The 23,766-nt window shown below is 37.6% G+C and overlaps 1 protein-coding gene across 1 annotated transcript in view; it reads left to right on the top strand.

Moving 5' to 3' along the window:
- LOC108154948 (regulating synaptic membrane exocytosis protein 2) overlaps positions 1-23,766 on the top strand; it is a 186,268-nt gene that overhangs the window by 79,263 nt on the left and 83,239 nt on the right. The window contains exon 4 of the mRNA XM_033390192.1: positions 13,895-13,968. The gene's annotated coding sequence lies outside the window, so the exon portion shown is untranslated. The remainder of the gene's footprint in view (positions 1-13,894; positions 13,969-23,766) is intronic.

The following is a 23,766-nucleotide window of genomic DNA, read 5'->3' as shown; positions in this document are numbered from 1 at the left end:
AAATTAATTAAATGAACAAAAGAAATCGAGCAAATAAATTTATCGATTGTATATTAATCGAATATTCATTATCAAAAGGTCAAAAAATCAATAAATATTTCTAAAAATGTTAAATATCTTAAAGATCAATAATCGTGTCCGATTAATTTAAAAAAAGTCAAATATCATATCGATTAATAATCATGATCGATAACTTATAAAATCTTCAAATATATTATCGATAAATATCAATGTTATCGTCTATTTCAGAGTTAAAATATCATCAAAAAAGTCTCCATTTTTTTTTCTATGGTTCACTGTCAAGGATTTTTCCACGCTGGACACGAAAATGCTCTCAATTAATATCAATTTTCCAACTCAATTAATTTTGCCGAAAAATCCAGAAGAAAAATGCCTAAAGATTGCCAGTGGCTTATGCCTAAGAAATCCCTGAGATGCATGTACATATGTATGTATCTGTGGGATGTTTTCATGTACTTCCGGCTGCTGCCCATTCATCAGTCGTTGCCGTCGTCTGTGGAGCATCTTTTGTCTATAGGAGACAGACATCTCATGAAATTGCCTCGAATTAAGAGCAAAGTGCGTGTGCGTTTGGCTTCAGCCACTGCCGCAGCCACTGCCTCTGTCTTTTTTTCTTTCTTTTTCCATAAATTGCGCTTTGTTTATTGTGGCACAGTGGCTGCCCCAACCCCAACCCTGGACCCTCTCCGCTCTCTGTGTGGCCTCCTGCTGCCTCCGCCGCCTGCCGCCTCATTCATGAGTGACCCGGCAGCTCTTGTGAATGATGTCATTAATTAATGTGAATGAGTTCAGTGTATGATGTCAATTAGCTGCGGAAAAGGCAGGCACTACAAGACAGAAGGCAGGGGGCTTTAGGAAAAGTGCATTGTGGATACAGATGCAGATACAGATACACTTTCTCGAGAGAGGCTTAAACAATTGAAGGAAGCTTATAAATTTGTTCGTGATTATCATAAGCAGCTGCCACTTTTGCTTGGGCAAAAGAACTTTCCCAAAAAAAGCCAGGGGAAAAGTTTTGCCGGAAAAGTGCTTAAGACTCCGTCCAGGAACTTTCAGAAAACGAAAGAAAAATCATTAAAAAAGATACCAAACGTAAGCCAAAGGAAGGTGCCCAAAAAACAAAAAATAATAATAATAATAATACTAAGTAAAATGCAATAAAATGGAGCAGCACACCAACTGGTGAAATTTCCCCAGCGCATGATTTATTGTTGGGGAGAAACAAAAGGAAAAGGCAGTAAGCATTATGCAGATCAAATTCAATGGAAAATGGACAAAACTTTTCTTTACTTACAGAAAACAGAGACAGCGACAGAGCTTGAGCTCGAAGCTTTGTCTTTCTTTGGGGGGCGGGCAGGGGTTGGTTTTTCCCTTTGAAACTCACCTGCAAAAAAAGAGAATAAAAGATAAGACATTTTATAAGTATTTTAAAGATTTAAAATTAGTTTTAGAACATAGATCTAAAGCAAAAGAATGAAAAAAGTTAGCCAGGAATAAAGCTTATTTTAAGGTAAAATATTTATATATTTTTTGTAGATTTTTGCTGTTGGAAAGGAGATAAACCCAGAAAAAATGTAGAGAGATTTCCTCCAGTACTAAAGAAATTTGAAGATTGTATCTTTTAACGCTTTTTAAAGCATAAATAAAGTAAAAAAATGCGTTAAAAGTGCTCATAAGTGAAAGGATTAAGGAATGGAATGATAGAAATGGACGGAAACCCAAGAAAATGTAGAGAAATTTTAACATTTCGTAAATTACTAAAGGAATTTGAAGATTGTATCTCTTTAAGGGCATAAATAAAGCAGTATCTCTGTTGAAATTACCCATAAATGAAAGGCTTAAGGGATAGAGTGATGGAAATGGAAGGAAACCCAAGAAAATGTAGAGAAATTTAAAGATTTTCTCCACAACTAAAGGTATTTGAAGATTGTATCTGTTTAAGGTCTAAATGAAGTAGAATCTGTGTAGAAATTACCCATAAGTGAAAGGATTAAGGGATGAAATGGTGGAAGGTAAAATAAAAGTAGAGAAGATGTAGAGAAATTTGAAGATTTCCCCCACAACCGATGGAATTTGATGAGCGTATCTGTTATACCTTTTTTAAGGCATAAATGAGGTAAAAACTGTGTTGAAATTGCCCATAAGTAAAAGGATTAAGCCATGAAATGGTAAACAATCCCAAGAAAATCTTCACAAAATAGAAGGCTGCCGCCACAACTGCTTTTTTATTTAGATTTTGTCAGACTTTTGCTTTAATTTTCGGCGTTTACATGTGACTGGCATTCTGGCAATCACTTGAAATGCGCTGTGGCGCCACCAAAAGCCACTAAAACTTTACGGCACATAAAAACTCGACATTTAGGATCTTTACTCAACTACAAAAATTGAGTAATTGAAAGCACCAGATACATTTACGACTGCTATTAACGCGTATCTATAAGATACAAAACCATTTCAATAGATGAAGCCATAAAAGATGCAGAAACTAGAATTTCAATGATTATTTGGTCTTCAACTTAAAGTCTTTTTTTGGCAGATATTTTGCCAGAGAAAGAGAGATTTCTTGAGAGAAAGGAGGGGAGTTGCTGCCACACAGAAATTACATGGCCTGGTCAATGGTTTTTGGCTTTGTTTTTTGTGGCTTTGGCCAATTGTTTCCAACAATTTGTTTAGGTAAAGAAAAACGAAGAAAAGCAGGCGAAAGGCGATCGTTTTAGTCTTAGTTTTTTTGTCGGTCTCTGCCTCTCTTTCTCTGTGTTTCGTTGGAATCAATTTTTGTGGTCAAGAGCCTCCTTTCACCAAACAAAAACAAGAGCAGGGCCGGGTCCAAAAGGGGGTATGGCGGAGAGGCCTAGCACTGGGTTCAAAGCTCATGAGCTTGGGTACTCCTCTAGTTTTTGGGCCTCAAACTCCTTTACTTTTTGGGCCTCAAACTGCTTTACTTTTGGGCCTCAAACTCCTTTACATTTGGGCCTCAAACTCCTCTACTTTTGGGCCTTCAACTCCTTTACTTTTTGGACCTCGAATCAAAGTATCTTTCAGCTATAATTCCCTTTTTTGGGAGTGCTTTTGGTTAGGCTCCTATTTTGGGCTGGAAAACCATTTGCTGTTTGTCTTCCCATTTGAATGAGGAATTTATTAGGGCCCCTTGTCTCACTCTTTTTCTCCCTGGCTTCTCACACTCTTCCTTCACTTCTTTCTCACTCATTTCCCCTTTTCGCCTGCCTGTTCCTGGTTCTCCTGTGCTTTTCCTTTTGTTTTCTTTGCTGACTTTTTGGGGTTTCCCTTCTGCAATCACTGGTGCATTCATACAGATACAAAAAGTATCTTTAGCTGCGACACTGAGGCATTACCTTTGCACAACCGACAGAGAGAAGTATCTACAGAGTTTGCTTGGCCTTCTACGCGGCTTGTCGTTTTCGCTAATGATGTGCAAATAAGAGGGACAAGAAGGTGGCAAATAAAAGAAGGAGATACCCAGCACAAGAGAGAGCAGAGGGTGTGCAAAAGAGAGAGGGAGGGAGATAGACTACAGTAGAAAATAGCGATAAGAGAAGCGTAAGATTAAACCGAAACGCTAAGCAAATTCCCAGCCATCGCTAGGCTGCGGCAGACGGCGGGATTTGTTCAGTTGCTGCCTCTGGGCCTGCAGCTGCTGCTGCTGACGCCGCTGCTGGTTGCATTCCTCAATTAGCTTGCAGATACAGCTACACCTACACAAACACACACACACACGCCCATAGATAAACTGCCTACACGCAGAGAAAAAAGAGCTGACAATTGAATAGTTATATTTGGTTTTTGATAATTATGTCATTAATTTTTCAAGGAGAGTGGAAACATTTTATCTCAAAATATTTCATATTTAAAAGTAATATATTTCATAAAAAATATATTTCATACTTAAATAAAATATATTTCGTCTATAAAATACATATATTTCAAATTTAAAGTAATATATTTTTTTAATTAAATATTTAATGTATTATATATATTTTTTAAAGTGTCTTACATTTGGAAAATAAATCAATTTAAATGCAAAAAATATTTAAAAATAAAAATATTGTAATATATCGAAATAGAAAACAGTATAAAAAATAAATAAAAATAAATAAAAATGAAATAAAAAATCAAAGAAAAAATTGAAAATATATAAAAGTAACAAAAATATATATTAAGCATAAAAATAAATAAAAAATCAACAAATAAAAATTTAAAATAAAAACAATAATTTTTAATTTTTTTTATATTTAAATCAGAGTGAATTTTATTTTATTATTATTATTTTATTTCTTTATAAAAAATTTAAAAATTTTTTTTTTTAAATATGGTTGTGCTTTTAATTTTTATGTTGATTTTTTTCTCTCAGTGTAACGCATACCTACATACATATATACTAAAACTCCTGGGACAAAACCCGCTCTGAAACAAAAAACTAAAGCGGTATTTACTTATAAGCAGCTCAGAAAGTTCCTCGTCTGAGAAGAGAATCCTTTTTGTCACTCTCTCTTTCCCTCTCTCTCCCTCTTTTGTATATTTACACATGCTATTTGATGGGCTACCTGTTTCTCCAGGCTGCCTCATGGGGTGGCCTCTGATTGGGGGTGTCTCACATGATGAAGTTATGGAGGGGGGTTGGTGGGGTTTTGTAACCCAGACAGAGTCTCGGATTACATGCAGGCAGCCCTTTTTTGCTTGCTGATGGATTCCCCAGTCTCCCCTCCCTCTCTCTGTTGCTGTCTGATATTTCCCTTATTTGCTTAAAGCAAAAGACAAAAGACGGACAGAAACTGGTTGCCACTGAGTGAAGAATCATGTGAGACAGAGGCACAGAAAGAGAGGGGGGGGGGTCTCTCCAATGGAAGAGGATTGACAGTTGGCACGGAAGTGGTTTTGATTTAATGCCGCCGCGCCGCGTCGCTCGCTTTGGCGCTGAAATGACGCAAGATGCGCTACAACAGATGCTACCTGCCACTAGCCCCTCCACTCAGAACAGGTGTCGACAGACAGGTGTGGGAGAAGCAGAGGAGACAAGAAAAAAAGACAAGGCAAAAAGAAGCGCTCAAAGAAAACGAAAGGGAAACAGCAAGAAGTGAAGGATGAAACGAGAGACAAAAGTTGATTAGGATATGCCTTAATAAGCGGCACTTGTGCTGTGGCGGTGGCGGCGGCGGCGGGGGAGGAGGTGACCGAATCGGAAGGAACAAATTTACTTCTTAAACTCTTGCTCTCTCTCTCTCTCTCTCTCTGTCTTGGACCTGCACCTTTTTTCCATAGGAGTTAATGAATTAATGGGAGACGGAAGGAAAACTGAAAGGGTTTCTTCACTCAGAGAATTAAATTATTTATTTAGATTAAATATTACATTTTTAAATTCATAAATAGGGAAATGAAATATAAAAATTGTCTCTGATTTAAATATAGTCTTTTTATACAAGCCATAATTATTTATATATTTTTAATTTTTTGTGTGTTTAATTTTTTGTGTTTTAATGTTTGTTATTTTTAAATTTATTTCTTAATTTTTTTGTATATGTTATTCCCCTTTTTAAAATTTTTTAAAATTTATTTTAGTGTTTTCTTTCAATGCGAGATATTTTATTTTTTAACTGGTTTTTTAAACGAAATTAAGTTGTAATTATATTTTTTATATGAAATTTAATTAAATCAAAAACACTTTTCTTTTATGATTTCCAGTCTAGAAAAATAGAAATTTTTATAAATTTTGAAATCTTAGCTTAAAAATATTTAAATTGATATTCAAGGCTTTTTTGCAATCTTTAACTTTTTAAGTCATTTTTTAGACATTTTTCTTGAAGAATTTTTGCATATATTGGCTTCCATTTTACATATATCTCTTGCTGTAAGCTCTGATACTCCCGCTACCTTTCTCTGCCTTTTGTTGCCCCACCTTCTCTCTCTCTCTCTCTCTTTCTCCCTGCTCAATCAAATCATAATCGTCTCTCTTATGCTCGGCGGTTTATCTAATTTGTAATTGCTGCCCGAAAACGAAAATGAAATTCGAAAACAGCTGAAGACTTAAACCACAGGAATACAAAGTAACCACAAAGTAAACGAGAAGAGAGTGGGAGAGAGACAGGGCTTAAGAGAGAGAGAGAGAGATAGAGCAGAAGAGGGGGATAACAAGAGGCTATAACAGAGGGGGGACTGAAGACTGAATAAATTCCACCACTGGGGGGTGCTGCTGCTGCTATGCTTGTGGGCTTATTGGCAATCAAATTTTGTGGAACCCAGAGCTCGTGTCGACATCGAAGGACAAGTGGCAGGAGTATGTATCCTGGTATCCTGGCATCCTGGCATCCTGGCATCTCGCAGCTGATTAGCATAATTGACTTTGTGTTAAATTTAGCGTTTAATTAATATGGAAACAATACGCAGGGAAGGAGAAGCAGCCAACAATTGGAGCAGACGCCAGACGCATTTCTTGGAGGCAAAATTAGGAGCCAGGACTGTCTAGCCCCAAAGGAAATTTGTTGATTTTAAGAGACACTAGAAGCCGACTCCTCCACCTTCTCTCTATCTATCTTTGGCTTGATTGCAGCAAACATTCACACACATGTGTGTGCGTGTGTGCATGCCCCAAATCCAACCTCCACACTCCCTGTAGCCACTTGAACAAAAGCCTGGGCCATAATTGACTTTACCAAGCGCCAGAAGCCCGACCCCACAACCACTTAACACCTCCCCAAAAAGAACCAACCGAAAAACAAGCAAACCAAAAAAAAATGCAGAAGGAAGCGCCAGAAAGGGCAGAAAGAAGCGGCGGAAGGGGCTGGAACGAAGGACAGAAAAGGGCAGAAGGAAAACTGTGGCACTAAGGAAGCGGCGTTCTAGAAAACTTTCAGCAGAAGCCCAACCAAACCCCGACCCCCTCTCGGCCCAGCAAAGCACTTAACATGTTCATCAATTGCGCTCCTCGTTGGCTTGCTACCCGACATAGACAAAGTGTCGTCTCTCCGAGGGGAGCAGCAGCAGCAGCCGAAGAATGGCAGAGGAATTCCGCTGGTGCTTTTAGAAGGGGAAGGGAGGAGAGGACAGGAGGCTTAGGACTGGTATTCCATGAGGCAGCAAAATCTGGGGAAAGCCAAAACAATGCAAGCGATCTGGAGCCCCACAGGCTGCCGGGCCACGAGATTGTTTTGAGGGCGACAAACAGCAGAAAACACCACAGAACACACATGGATGGAGAGTGCTAACGAGGAAAGAGAGCTTGAGGATGATAGCAGCAGGGAATACCCTTTAAAGTGGAGGGGAAAACTATGTTCTAGGAATGTTTAATGAGCATCTATGTGACGAGTCATGCACACGACATGTATAGTGTCTCCTTTTCTCATTTGGAGCTCTGTTTTCATACTATGCTCGGAGATTGTGCCTCTCGAGTCTCGAGCATCAATGGGCTGACTCATGCACACGCTATGTATGTTGTTTTTTTCAATATTTGCAGATCTACAGACTATATCTTCTATCTTTTCCCTCTTATCGATCACAAACTTCTCTTTAACATAAAAATACCCCAAAATTAGGTAAGAGTATCTAAATATTTCCCAAGAAAACTGGAACACGCTGCCGCCACGACACTCAAAGCTTGAGGGAGTTTGTCGAACGCCCACATGCCTCATGCCACAGAAACTGTAATTTGTTGGATGCCAAAGCCAAAGCCAAAAACTCTCAAGGTCTCTCCAGATGTTTCAAGATGTAATTTGAGCAGAAAAAGAGAGCGGGAGAGGGGGAAAGAGAAGTGGGCGATCCAAGATTAAAGCCCAACTTTGGTCAAACGTCTAGACGACAAAGAAATCACAAGAATCGTCAGCTGATGATTGTCATTCTGGGCCTAGAACTAGTTAAACCAGTTTGTGCCCTTTGGGCCATCTTAAAGATACTCGCACACTTTTTTTTTCCCCCCCTCAGTCATGATTGATATGCCTTTTGGGGGGGCCCGGGCTCGATGGTTTCTTCACTCAGCAAAGATGTCAAACGTTTTTGTTTTTCTTTTAAAAGTTTATGCAAATTACTCAACGCTGATGATAGACGGTGGTGGAACGATGGAACGATGCAAAAAGTATCTAAATAATTGCCCATAATGAGTAGAGAAAATGGAAAGTATCTGTCGAACGGTTGAATGACCAAAAGCGAAAAAGGAGGAGAAGATTGAAATGGAGTGGGGAGAGTGGAGGCTGGAGTATCTGCGGTGCAAATAAAACACATTTTTCCCATTGAAAGTATCTGTATCTGCAGTTGCGCAAATTTGCATTGGCGTCAACAGGTGCTGTGCCGCGAAATCTATTTATTTAGTTGCATCAAACTTCAACTTGAAGTTGTTTCAATTTTCCAAAGGCATGCAACTACTTTGGGGGCAAAACTGTTTGCATTTCACGCCGCCGATGCCGCCGCCACAGAGGCAGTGGCAGAGGCACACTTCGCCTCACCTCATTGCACTTCACATTAACCGAAAATGCAAATGCGGGCCGACACAGGGACAGACACAGCGACAAAGTGATGCAACATCAGCAGGCGGCAGCAGGCGGCAAGCAGGGACACAGCGACAGCTACAATGGAGCCCCCAGAAAAGTCAACCTAAGCAGAAAAGCAAAGCCAGATGGAGAGGCAAGCGATACAGAGGCAAGGGGCGGAGATAGAGAGGCAAGAGGCAGGGGCAACAGGCAGACCTACACAGGCAGAGGTACAGAGGCAGAGATAGAGAGGCAGAAGCAAAAGCAGGAGGCAAGATCCATAGCTGCAGAGACATATGAAGAGGCACAGATAAAGTCCAGACTCAAAGCCAGCGACAGTTGTAGATCCCAGTGCCCAGAGCCGAGAGGCTAGAGAAAAAAAATCACTGCCAAAAGGCACACTCGATCTTCGATGGCTCTCTGATGGGCACTGCCATCTCCTCCCGTCTCTAAAGCTTAAGGCAAACAAAGACCCAGGCAGCCCCGCGGCATCAGTTACTTTGTAATAATCCCCCCCCAACTAACAGTTGGGAGAGCGAGACTACAAATATCTCCATATGGCGGCATCGTACCAAAAGGTAGAGAGAATGGGAATGACTTTCTGATGATGACGACGACGATGACGGCAGTCTGTCAATGCAGCAGCCAACAGCAGCAGCAGCAGCAGCTTATCAAACAACTAGAGATGGCAGCGTTAAGGAAAGGAGTTAAAAGATTGTTCTAGGATTGGAATTGAGGGGGAAGAGATTTTGAGAAAGGAATGACAGGTATAAGAAGATGTTGAAGTGAAACTATGGCTTTAATTCCTTAAAAATAAGAAGGAAAATTGTAATAAATATTTTATTATTATCTCTCAAAGTCTAAGGCTTGTGTGCCTTAAAAAAATGTCTTTTCCAAGGGTCCAAAATCTTTCTATAATTTTTAGCTATTTTTTATGACATTTTTGGAATATTTCTATATATTTTTTAAAGACCATTCTATAAGATCTTCTTGATACATTTAAGTGAAACTTCTGGTGTCTTTCTATAGATATTTTTTATAGAAGAAGGGAAGTACAACCTTGTAGGGAATTTTTCTGTATTTTAAAGCTACATAAATCCAATCGATTACCGAGTATCATGATGTTGCGGCACGTGTGCCTCTACAACAAATATTTTTGACTGCTTTTAAGTGCACTTTCCACCAATTATTTGTGTAATATTACGGACTGATATTTCCCATATATATTTTCTCAGATTTCAGCTAAAATTCCTCAAGATCTAGGCTTTTATAATTTGTTACCCTCTCTGACTGACGAAGAAACCGCTTTCTGATCAGGCCGTCAGGCCTTCTTCATGCCATGCCACAAGAGTTTTTCCTATAACTTTTGTCATCTCCAATGTTTCAACCGCACAGCACGTCTTTTATGCTATTACTGCTGGCTGCCTCTTACCTCTGACTCTGTTTTCTGTGCCTTTGAGCCCGCTTATTGGCATTCGCCATTTCCCGCTGATTTTTCGTTGAAGTCCATTGTCTTTTCAGCTTTCAGATACGTTTTTCAATGGTGTTTTCCCCTGCTGCTTTTATGTGTGTTTTTCTTTTTGCTGTTGGCGCGTCAGAAACTCGTGCAACGGGGATCAATCTCTCCATTAGAGTCGTCATCGCTGGCTGCCTCAATGCCTGCCTCACTGCCTGCCTGCCTGCCACTTGGTTATTGCATTGTAGGCAAGATGGACAGGAGACAAAGGCAATGTAATGACGTTTGCGTCATGAGCAGGCGGCATCTGAAGAGTGTGGAGTCTGGAGTCTGGAGTGTGGAGTATCTGTATCTGTATCTGTTTGTCGTGCACTTGTAGAGCTCCGTGTCTCGTATTTCGCATTTCGCATTGTGTAATCCCCAGGAATTGGGTAATATGAAATATGCAATACCATCCCCCTACCCCCAACCATATACAGCTTTTATTTGCTACATATAGATCTACGAGATACATTTGCATCTTTTGCATAGTTTATCAATTTGTTGGGATTTCTGTGGCATTGAGAGACTTTTGATAAATTGCACGAAACGAAAGCAGCAATCAGCGAGCAGCTGTATCTGCACCTACGAAAATGTATCCACAGAGAGGTAGAGCTATGTATCTACTGAATGCATAAATATGGAGGAGACAAATTCGAACAATCAATCAGCGGAAGAAGACGACACTCGATGCAAAATGAATGCTAAATTGTTTATAAATACATTTCTGACATTTTCTTATGTCTCTCTGTCTGTGGGGGGGCCCCAAAAGCAAATAAATTAAGATATTAAACGAAGGAGGAAACCCAAGAAAGAGATGTAGACCATAAAGGTGAAAGATGAGAAGCTTAGGCAGAAGAAATAGGGAAATAAATGCCTCCAGAAGCTGCTCTTACACGTTACCTAACAAAGGAATGCCATTTAGGTGTCGTTTAATGGTTGCCATTCACATTTTTTGCATCGGAATGCCGTTTTTTAGACAAAAAATGCACCAAAAGACTCTGCTTTTTCGTTTACATAAGAATGACACTGTTTTATCGAAGATAGGAACCGTTTTTCGGTTGCCATTCACACTGTTTGCATACTTTTTAATGGTTTATATTTTGTAGTGCAGTTTTTGAGACAAAAAGTGCACCAAAACGAACTCTAAAGACACTGCTTTTTCGTTTACATGGGCATGGCACTGTTTTGTCGAAGAAAGGAACAGTTTTTCGTTTGCCATTCACACTTTTTGCAGTCAATTTATTCAAATTTTTCTGTCTTCAAAATTGTATTACCTTTTTAGGTTAGAATGGTTCTTTTTTGTTACACGAAAATGTCTTAAAAAGAAAACCAAGTCTTTTTTTCTTCTTTGACATGTGAATGGCAATAAATTTCCCATAAAAGAACCGATTAAATGGAACATAATCATGGGATTTTTAACAGTAAAGTGTTTCTAAATAATTTGTTACTCCAAAAAACCATCGGTGAAACATTTACGGATGGATACAATTTCCATCGATGAAAAAACGCCTCTACGGGTAAAGAATCGGTAACTCAAAGAAGTATCGTTGAGCAAAGTATCGCGGAAAAACGTGTAAAAAGTTGTCGTTGGCCAAAACCATCGGTGAAAACCCTATCGTGTAGGAGGCAATAGACTAACCGCCTAAGCACGTGCGCCTACAATAAAATTTCGAAATTTATTGCCAAAAAACAGAGGGAATAGGGATAGGGGTTGTACCCACTCCCTCTGCCTCTGCCACCCCTCTGGGGTCCTGGCTGTGTATTAATGTTGCATGTTCATTTTCGGTTTGCGTGTGCAAGCAGGTCTTTCGTCTCGTGCCGCCTCTCTTATGCTGGTTGTAAATTACGGTGGTTACCGGCCACCAACCCCCAACCCTTGTTGCAACCCACGGAAGGAAGGAGTGTGTGTCTCTCTCTCTCTCTCTCTCTCTCTCTCTGTCTCTGTCTCTGTCCTAACGAGCCTCGCGACAGCTGATGGTCAGGCCCTTTCCTGGGGTCTGTCGTTGGTTTTATGGCCACCAAAAGGCCACTGAACCGCACCTTAAAACAAAAACAGCACAAAAAGAAACGAGCCAGCAGTCGCTCAAGTAAACTATGTGGCTTGGAGTTTGATTAAAACAGAGCGAAAGAGCAAGAGAGAGAGAAAGAGAGAGAGGGAGTGAGAGAGAGAGAGGTACTACAGTAATAAATGGCCATACATGGACACTGGGGAGCAGACAGCCAGCCTCTGCCGAGCGGTCTCAGGTCTCTGCCGGTTCTTGTTTCGTATTTTTTAATAGTTTTAGCTTGACCTCGTCACCGGTTAGCGTTTTGGCCCAAACACCGGGCCCGGTTCGTTGCCATTGCCGTTGCCGGTGCCGCTCCCCTTCCTGCCTGCCTGCCTGCTGTCGTTCCCCTTCCTGTTGGTTGGCGGCCCATCTGTTTCCCTATCTTTCTCCCTCTCTCTCTTCCCTCTCCACCTTTTCTGTTGTCGCTGTATTTTGTCATGTTTCAGTGTCGCTCCTCCGCAGTGCACTTTTGCCATTGCCATTGCCCTGGTGACTGACTCTGTCACTCCCTTCTCCCCGCAGGTCCCTTAGGGTCTCTCTCTCTCTCTCTCTCTCTCTCACTCTTTGTGCCTTTGGGGGTTTCGTTCTCGTTTTCATTACATACCCCGTGCGAGATATCGCAATCCCTTGGCAAAGTCATTGACACACCTGTGGTAAGCATTATCTCACGGTGGTACCAACGATGGCAGAGCGGGGGAGAGAGAGAGAGAGAGACAAACAGGGTGGGAAGTATCTCTTGTTCTCTGGAGAATTTTCTGAGCATTTGGACCCTGGTGTCTGGCCATTTTGTTGATTGTTAAATGTGATGGATATTTGTACACCCAAAATATTAATGCTTTAACCACAAAATTATATTCAAATATGCATTTAAATATAGGGGAAACGTTGATTGGTTTGAGGGGTGAAAACTGTTCCGAAAACGGAGAAAACTGTCTTGAATTAGGTGAGAATTTCCCTAATAATTTGTGTATTAATTTGGTTTAAATAATTAATAATTATCATATTAGTCTTTGGGTCTAAAAAGGTCGCAAAAAACTGTAGAAAATGTTAAAACCCTCTGTAAACTAAAAGAATGTATTTTTAATAATTATTAAGCATTAATCGGGTGTAAACGATTAAATATTTACTAAAAAAAAAGGATTCTTTGGACACTTTATCGAAGAATTAAGGGCTATTGAATGCTTGGAACTAAGCTGTTCTAAAATTTCTATAAACTCTCATTAGTGGCCTAAAACTAATACTTAATGTGTTCAAGGCTGCTACTAATACAAAAATTATAATACATAAATAAATAATAATAATAATAAATAGTTAAATAGATAATATTTATTATTATATAATTAAAAGAGAAATTAATAATATTTATTATTAATAAATAAATAATGTAAAATAACAAATTTAAATTATTTATTTATTTAAATATTTAAAATAATAAATAAATAAATAAAATTAAATTAACAAATTTATATTATTTATTTATTTATTAATAATATATATTATTATTAAAAAATAAAAATATTACAACTTTTTTTTAAATATTCTCCTAAGCAATTAAAAGCCTTTTTCGACTTTTGCCAGTGCGATGTAGCCTTCAGACGATTGATTACAGATTTTTTTCCAGTTTCAAATATGATTTTGTATTTTTTTTAGTTATATTTTAAGATAGAACATATTTTATTTATTTCGTTGTCGAATAATGAAACTTGTTTGACTTGTTTTTCGATTGGCAAGACATTTTCCTTTAGTTTTTCATTTATTTTACCCTTCAAAAAAACTATATTTATTTAAAAGCTGTCAAAAACTACACCAAAAGCATGTTCTTTCGCTTAAAAATCTATTTCTCTTTTCTTTTGCAGACAATCAAGGGGATTGCCCTTTAAAACTTGGTTCAAATGCCACTGGCAGCGGCAGCAGAAGAAGGAAGTTCCAGGTGATTATCTTGGCTCTCATTTGCAGTTACTAACATTTTCCCCCTCACACCCTCTTTCTCTTGTCTTTTTCTCTACAAAAAATAGTAATTTTCCCACCCCCCCTGCGCGCACCTTTACCCGAAAGTTCAAATAACATTTTCCGAAAAACATTTTCCTTCAATGTTGGTGATAATTGTGTGGCACACACACACACACACACGCAGAGAGAGAGCCCGCAGAAGCCCCTTAGACCTCGTAATGACCCTTATGTGAGTGGCACAGCCCTCCCCTCCCATGGCATAATGATCATTCGATGCATTCACCCAAGGGAGTGCATACTGTATATTATGATGGTTCTCAGAGAGTAGAGAATTCTCATAGTGAAATTCAATTAGATATTTATTGATGATTGATTTTTACAGAGTGGGAACACGATCTTTCCCTCTCTCTTTCACTCTCCCACTCTGGTTATGGGGGAAAAGCCACCGCTAATTGTCTTTAATTCAATTACGGAAACATCTCCACAATTGGTTGATGACCTAACAACACCCCTCCCCTGCCACTCCCACTCTATCTCCCTCTCTCTCTCTCTCTGGTACCCTGTTTGTAAGCTGATTATACTGATTTCATATTGCGGATGATATTGAACGATTTGATGGTTAGATTATATGATATTTCCGCTCTTTAGATACGCCAGAACGACACGAAAAACGAGTATAAAACAAATAAAAATACACGCACACGCACACAAACACGCCTGTGACAGATAAAACAGACATGGAAACCAATCTATCTATAAGTTTTTATTGATATAGTTTCATATCTCAACCATTACGCTTTTTCCTCCCTCTCTCTCTCTCTCTCACACTCTTTACATTTCTCTGTATCTTTCTCTGTCATGTCTGTCATCAACGAAAAGCAAATCAAATATGAAATTATTCATATGTGCAATCCGAAGAGGCCTTGTTATCTCATCTCTGGATATTTTGTATACAGATACATGCATAAAATACATACACGTTATACAGTAAGACTTCTTTAATGAGTTACAAATCATAAAGGCACCGAAAAGTAAGAGCTTTGGTGATTTAGAATGAGAGGAATGAGAGTATTTTCTATACTCTCTAGAGCATTTCCCTGGGAAAAATGTGAGAAAACTATCATAAATAATAATATTATTATTATTTCCATTGTACAGAAATCTAGCCAGGAATCTGTGGGATATTTTTTCAAGATTTACGTATTTTAAAACATATTTCTGGTTGAGAAGAAATCTCCATTGAAAATCATTAATAAGATATTTGTATAAGAATATTTTTCTATGTTTTTTGATACTTTAAAATATGTTATGATTTCGGAAAACATTTCTGTATATCCTTAAGGAAAAAACTTGGGAAATTCAAAGATCAAAGATTCAAAAATAGATAACTGAAGATTTCTTCATGGAAGCTTTTGGAAAATCAACAATATTATATATGTACATTTAAATAGAATAATGTTATGTCCCCATCCTATGGAAAAACGATTAAATTCGTTGTAAAATAACCACCAAAAACGAGCTTGAATATAGAGGATACCTAGAGACGAATACTTTTGTGACTGACTGTATGTAGTATTCCATCAGAAAAACATTATTTCAATATTATTATCATTCTTACAGGGCTTTTATGTACTGAATCATACATTTAAGATATTTTATCTTCACATTGGAGTAATTTTGCCTGAATAATTATATCATTTTTTAGATCTTTCATCAATATATATTAAATTTTAAAGTTTAAAAACCAATTTATACAGAGAGAAAATTCTATAAAAATCCCCAATAATATCTACTACAATATTTTTATATTGAATTTACTGAAGTAAGAGCTCAAGAAGTTCCACTGTATCTTCACTAAGTTTCGAGTTTGCTGTATCTCCACTGTATCCCTATTTGTTTTGTGTTTCATGCATAAATATCTAGCCAGTTCCAAGTAAAATTATTTGAGACTTCCCTTAACTTCGAATTACACAAAATTCTACTTTCAGTCATGGGAGATTCTACTATTGTGTGTAGTATTTATTATGTTTGTGTCCTGTCCTTAAAGCGAAAGATATATTGTAAACAAATATCATCAATCGATAGATAAGCGGGCCCCTCAAACACACGCCTCAGCTGACGCCCCTTACCCCCCTCTCTCTCTGAAGCTATCGATCAATGAGGGGATCGACCATCCATGCGGTCTCTAGGTCTCTATGGCATTCCAGGAATGAAAGAGATAGAGCTAGAGAGAAAGAAGAGAGCACTGTTTGCGGAATGCAATTGTCGGCTGATCGAAGCTCTCGATACACAAGAGCATGACTTTGCCTAAAAGTTCTGCTCGCTTCGCTCTCTTTATGTCTCTCTCCCTCTCTCCCACTCTCTCTCTCTCTAGCGCTAACAAGTCTTTCTATCTCTGTTTCTCTTGGTTTATTGTTTTAGTTGCTTTTGCTTTTGCTGTGCCTTCGCTTCGCTGCTTTGAGCAGCTGCTGGCTTGTCTGTTTGTCTGGCCTTAGGGCTACACACACACACGCATACACACAAACACATACATATGTACACAGTTCATTTTAATTGACATCGATAATTAAAAAAAAAAGAGAAAAATACAACAATTTGCTGCTGTACTTTTTTGCCGAGCTAAACAGTTTTTACCCCACCCCACCGCACCACCCCACCACTCTCCCACTCTCTTTTGTCTCTTTTCTTAACATATTCCCTGATCTATGACCTCTCTCGCTCTCTCCCTCTCTTGGGCCATTGTCTCTGGAAGTTGCTCTACTTTCCCAAGCCTCTCTCTCTCTCTCTCTGTGCTACTGCTGCCAAAGGTCGAGGTGAAACACTTAACGACAGCGATAAAAGTTGTCTCTCCCTGTCTCTCTTGATTCTCTATCTTTTCTAATTACCCAACAATTAATAAAGTTTCTGATATCTCAGTCGGTAGTCGAGTGGGCAGAGGGCACTGATTACCTGAATCACAGCGAATGTCTCCTTCTATCTCTATCTCTCTCTGTGGAGAATGCGGAACGGTAAAGACCCATCAAGTAAATCGCTTATTGAAATATTGATAAAAAATAAAAACTCAACATTTTATGACTCTTTGGGCCCCAACACCATGAATGTTGGCTTTAGATAAGAAATTCTTTGACCCTAAAAACGGGTAGCAAGCGGACGACAGAGGCGCCTTCTTTAATTGAGGTGCAATTGAGGTTTTGTTTTTGGGGAGGTATTTTGGTTTGAGATTTTTATATACAAGACACATAAAAGATAAGAAGTCATAAGGAAGGTTTATTTTTACTACCAATTGGTTGCTTTTTTTAACATACATTTTTATCAGTTTTTAAAGATAATTATCTTTTTAATGGATTATATTATATAATTTTAATTGGAGATTACTTTCCCAACTCTAAATATTAAATCTAAGTATTAAAAATCGTTGGAAATTCGTTCCTTAACCGCAAATAAAGTAAAAATCTTGGGAGATTCACTTCTTAACTCCAAAAATTAGTTTAAGATCTTGAGAGTTAACCTTTCTTTGCTTCAAAAGTTCTTACAGATATTGGGAAATTCCAAAAATAGTTGAAAATCTTTGAAAATTCATTCCTTATCTCCAAAAACGTTCCTGAAGTAAAGATCTTAGAAGATTAATTTTTTGACTCCAAAAGTTGCTAAAGATCTTGGGAGATTCCTTTTTTAGCACCAAAAATAGTTGAAAATCTTTGAAACTTCCTTTCTTAACTCCTAATAATACTCCAAAATGATCAAAGATCTGTGAAGTTTTAGTAGATCTTTTACTTTCAGATACATTTTTAGATCAGTTTACCATTCAATAGCTTACATTTCAAAGTTCAAAGATTTCTCTTAGAGTTTTGAGATCTGTCTTTAAGCTTCAGATTGAATTTCCTTCTTCTCTCCAGCTTTGCATAGTTTTGAATCGCCACAAAAATGACTCAATCGCTGAAGCAAAAGTATATTTCATCATTCCATAATTCTCCCTCTGCTTGTTTCACGACTATTACAACAAAAACACTCGCTCACACATACATAAAAGCCCCCGGTTTCAAGGCGAGAGGCCCCCAAGAGGAATTTCCTAGAAACTGAAACCTAGAAACATTTGCCAGCTCTCAAAAGTCCAACTTAGGCAAAGATAAAACATACAAGACATACGCTATATGTATATACATAGGTACTTGCATATATATATTGTAGTTTTGTTGTAGTTTACATATATATAGCGTGCGTTTTTTTTATCGTCACGTCGCAACTATAAAGCATTATATAATGGCGTTTGGGCTTTGGCTCCCACAGTGCCCCCTCTTCTTGAAGACGATAAGAGTTTCAGGCATAATTTGTGGGTCAAGTACAGACCGCAAAGTGTGGGGGGGGGGGGGAGGGTAGCAAAAGCAGACTCTGTGATCCGCTTAGGAATACAAATATCTATCTATATATATATATATCTATCTATCTAGCATTATTTTCTTTCTTTCTTTTTCTCGTTTTTTCAGTAAATCGGTTTACAATTTACTTTTTATTATATTCCAGAACCCATAGAAATTTTGTTTTTTTTGATAGATTTTCTATAGACTTTTGTGTCGTTTTCTGTGTAGATTTTTTTTTGTCTAGATTTTCTATAGATTGTAGCAGAATTATTTATTCTATAGATTTTTGGTGGAACTATTTTTTTTATAGATTTTTATGGAATTATTGTTGTGTTAAATTGTTATAGTTTTTTTTTATTTAACTATTTTGTCTATATTTTCTATAGATTTTGGTGTACTTTTTTTCTTTTAAAATTCCTAAAAATATTTGGGTATTTTTTTGTCTAAATTTATCTATTTTTTCTCTGTATTCTCTATAGATTTTTGTAGGACTATTTTTTTCTATAGATTTTTGGTGGAATTATTTTTTTTTATAGATTTGTATAAAGTTATTGTTGTGTTAAATTGTTATAGATTTTTTAAGAATTATTTTCTATACATTTTTGTAGAATAATTTTTTTTACTTTTTCTCTCGATTTTTTTACACTTTTCTAGATTTTCTATAGATTTTTGAGTATTTTATTTCTAGATTTCCCATAGATTTTTGTTTATTTTTTTCTTTATTTTCTATAAATTTTTTGTTTACTTTTTTTGTCTAGATTTTCTATAGATATTTAATTGGTTTTCTATAGATCTGTTCGTCCCTTTTTAATGGTTTTTGTATAAAAATAAATTCTATAGATTTGTAATAGATATTTGAAATGAATTTTAGTGAGGTTTTTGTTTTCTGTAATTGTTAATTTTATTTTCTTTTTGTTTTGTAGTGTTTGCAAATATTTTACCTTTTTGTTCGATTTATTATTTATTTCCACCGCTCTCTTTGCTATTTTCTGGTGTTGTTGCCTGTCACTTTTAACTGGTTTTTATATATAGCCAGATGGTTGTTGTTACTGTTGTTGTTGGTGTAGTTTTACTTTTCAGCTGCACTGTAATTGAAATTTTTGTTGCCGTTGAAGCTGTGTTGTTGTGTGTGGAGCATTTCAAATTGTTTTGCACCGCCCACTTTTTGAATTATTTCTTTTCTATCGCTTTGGATTTTTCGCTTGATTTATATATACATATACACTGAGGGATATATCGGACACTTACTCACACACACTAACACACACGTTATATATTTTTCCTCTCGTTTTTTCTTTTTTTTGTATCACAATTTTTTGGTTTGTTTTTCAATTCTTTCTTTAATTTAATAATCCTAGAGGGAGGGAGGGGGGTGGAGGTAGGCTTAGTTATATCATCAATTGCATAACGTGTAATAATTAAGCACTTTGTCTAGTACTTTTTGTTGTTGCAACAAACACACGACACACAACACACACGGAACTCTTTTTGGGGCTTAAAGACCGAAAGTTCTTTTGCATTCTCACAAAAATAAAATAAAAACCTGTTAGCTAACACCGCAGCTGATTTATGTTTCCAAGAGAATATACCTACACATATATCTTCTATTCTCGGTGGATTGTATATTTTTTACCTTTTGCCCCCTCCGGAGAACCGGTTCCTTGGACTTGGACAACAATTGATACAATTTGCGGTATTTTCTTGGCTTTTAGCGGGTGTTTGGTCGGTACTGGGTGTGTGGGAAAGCCAACCGGACCTCACTTGCATAATGACGACTGCAGTAAGCCACAATCCCAGAATACTACAGTCCAGAAAAAGGTAGAAGTCAACGACTTTCACACGCCCAAAGGCAGGGAAGAGACCTCCAAGGGGAAGAGAGGCCCAAAGGCAGAGACCTCCAAGGGGCAAAGGGAAGAGAGGCCCAAAGGCAGAGATCTCCAAGAGGAAGAGGGAATAGAGGCCCAAAGACAGAGACCTCCAAAAGGGAAGAGAGGCCCAAAGACATAGCGAACCTAATGAGGGGAAAGGCAGCCGGCATTGACGTACCAAGAGTTGAAAAGGTCACAGACATGGGACATGAGAGACATGGTGGGGTTTCGTTGCAGAGAATTGTGGGGATCGGATCGGATCCCATGTCTTTCTGCGCAATGGTTTGCCTTAGCGGAAATAATCGTAAAGTAAGGTACAAAACAAAAACCATGATTTCTGGCCCTGGCTTTCAAAAAGAAAGAAGACCAATGGTGGAAGAAAGACCATGGGAGAGACAGAAAGAAGTGAGAAGAGAAGCCAAAGCCAGAGCCAGAGCAATGAGCATGAAATAAAAGTTTAGCACAAAACGGAATTGAAATGAATGGCTGTGGGTCTCTGGCTCTGGCTCTGGCCAAGAACTAGACGACTCTGACTCCCCTCGACTGTTGTTTGAACTTGGCTAAAATAAATAAAGCCATATAACCGACAACCCAACAACTGGGGAGAAGAAACTTCAGACCTCTCTGCCACTGCCACTGCCACTGCCGCTGCCACTGGCACTGCCCCTCTGGGGTGTCGGCAAAAGTTTTGTTAACATTTGGCACCCCCCAAATGAAAATGAAATAGTTTTTCTTTCTAGGGATACAGATGCATTATAGATATAGTACATACATATATATTTAGTATTTTTTTGTGGTTGATTTATTGGCTTTTGGACTCATAATTTTATTTTAACTGCTAATTGATCCGAGGCTTTTAATCAAGAGAAAAAGAGCGCTTCAATTAATTGGCGGGTCGGTGTGGGGTGTGGGGCGGTTTCCTGTGTGTGTGTGTGTGTACTTGCAGCACATTGCAGCACGCAATGTGGCACACAGTCAAAAGGAAGTTTCTCAGTTGCCATGGGGGCTTTGGATTTCAATTTGCGGTTGCAGCTGCCTGTCTGCCTGACTGCCGCCTTGCCCTTGCCAGCCCCACTCCTAAATGAGGAAAATATTTGCGGTTCACGTGTAAGATTCTTGCATAAGATTGCTGTCAGTCCCTGCACCCCGCGCCCCCCATCCCCCCCAAGTCACTAAGTAAACAGTCCCCAGAGGAACCCTAATAAATCGAACACAAGACTGCAGCCGAATGATTGGATGAATGGTAGAGCAAAACTTTGCAAGTTTTTGAAAGTAAATATAGTATTTTTTTAGGAAAATTCAAATTGAAATTTCATCTAAATTTGAATGTTTTTTTAAAAAACTTTTTAAAAATCTAGAAAATATCTTGAGAATATCTAGAATTTGTCTAGGGATCTTATAGGTCGAGTTTTAAGGCATGAAATTTAGGTGTAAATATTTCCAGAATACTTTTAGAATTTTGTATAATTTAAGGATTAGAAAAAAAGGTCTTATAGATCCATTTAGAAAATCGCAAAATAGAAGAAAAAATGTAAATATTTCCAGATTATTTCAGAATTTTGTTTAATTTCTGGATTAGAAAAAAAGTTCTTCTATTTGGAATATCGAAAAAAATAGAAGATTGATAGAAAAATATACAAATTCTGAAGAGAATTACTCTTGAAGTTTATTTTACTATAAATTCCATATAGAATCTTGATTTCTGGATAACAAAATTGTACACAAAATCAATACAAGTGTGTATAGAATTTTAAAGAATTTTATTTGTGTGAAGAAATATATGATATCTGCCATTAAAGAGATGTTTCTTATATGATGTTTTACTCCTATTAACACATTTATTGGCTTTGAAATTAATGCCCCAAAGACCATCGATTAACAGCCAAAAAAGCAACTCAATCCATAGGGAATTTCCATCTTATGGTAATCCAATCCAATCCAATCTTTCATTCCGGTGGTTCTCCCTCTCTCAATTTATTCCACTTCTTCTCTTCCACGTTTTTTTTTCGGTTTTTGCATAGCTAAATTATGTATTTAAATATTTATTTAGTTTTTATTTTCTGCTTAATGAATTGTTGGTTTTATTTAATATTCGTTTTTATCTCTGTTATGCGTTTAACCCATTTAACTTTTTTTATGGTTGTTGTTGGTGTAACTTTTGTTTTGGAGAACTCTTTTAGGTGACTCATATTTTTGTATCTCTTTTTACAGAGCGGAGTATCTGTGTATCGGATACACGAGCATAGTCGTATCTGTGAAAATTGCACAACCAAGCACTCCCTGCAATTTGTTAATAAACAATTACAGTTCTCTTTAATTGTTTATGTATGCAATTAAATTGTTGAATTAGAGTTTTGTTTCGGTTTCAGATTCGGTCTTGGGGTCTTTGGGGTCTTGTGAAATAGAGCTTAGACTTTGGAGCATTCAAACAACACGAAGCACACAAATCACGAATAATCATGGTTCACAAACGAATAACGAATATAATTGCGAATGCGTTTCCGGCTTTTAAATGATCTCCGATTTGGTTTTTGTTTTCCTGAGAGAAGGGAGTGTTTTTAAAACCAAAAAGTGGATTTGTTCCCAGGGTTCCAGTAGGTCTTGGAGTCCATTTATTTTTAGGAGAACTATTTCTTCAATTTGGAGAGAAATCTGTTTAGATCTTTGCATAGATCATTTTTTTGGGAAACTCTAAGAGGAGATTACTATATCACATTCTTTATGGAAGAAGAATCAATTGTAAAACAAGAAAACTTTAGTTCCATATGCCGATACACACCTCCATAAAGTTTCAATCAAATTGGATGAAATTTTGTATAAATATACAATACAAAACATTGCTTGTAACACCCATAAACAGAAAGATATTCCAACCAAACTTTACAAACTGAAGTTAAATACATTCATTCATATTTCTGCCAAAATTTCATTAAAATCGTACCACTATATCCTATAGATATCATGGATTATACGATCGGATTCTTTGGTACCGAAGTTAACTTTCATTCTCTCTAATTGTTTTCCTATTGTTTCTATTCGTTTGTCTATGACTGTGTGTATTGTATTTGTTGCAACTTTATCGCGCGTTTTGACTGTAAGTTTTGTTGTTGTTTATTTTTTGATTTACAATTTTCTCAAGTATTAACCGCTTGTTGTATTTTTTCCCGTGATGGTTACAGTTATTGCAATTTGTTGTTGTTGTAGTTGTGATTAATAATTATTATATTTGTTGGTTTTTTGCTGTAGTTTTTTGTTGCTTAAAAGTTCCGCACTAGAGACTTGAGCGCCAACTGCGTTTCCTTGTCCGCGGCCCGAAAAAGATTGAGGCAACAAAATCGACAGTGGCTCGCATTTTCATAGTGCCAGTACGTTTTTCCCACCGTCCAAAAGCCGACGCGTCGCTGCTGGCGTCACTGGCTGCGAAGGGTAGGTGGCAAAAAGGTATGGAAAACACGGAAAAACACGCAGCAATCAAGCAACGTCTGGGTACAAAGCTCACCTTGTATCGTTTTCCCTCGACATACCTTGGATTGGTGTTTTGAAAATAATTCT

The sequence above is a fragment of the Drosophila miranda genome, chromosome 2, assembly GCF_003369915.1.
Source record: "Drosophila miranda strain MSH22 chromosome 2, D.miranda_PacBio2.1, whole genome shotgun sequence".
In the NCBI taxonomy this organism is placed as follows: Eukaryota; Metazoa; Arthropoda; class Insecta; order Diptera; family Drosophilidae; genus Drosophila; species Drosophila miranda.
This window is presented reverse-complemented; position numbering and strand designations above follow the sequence as displayed.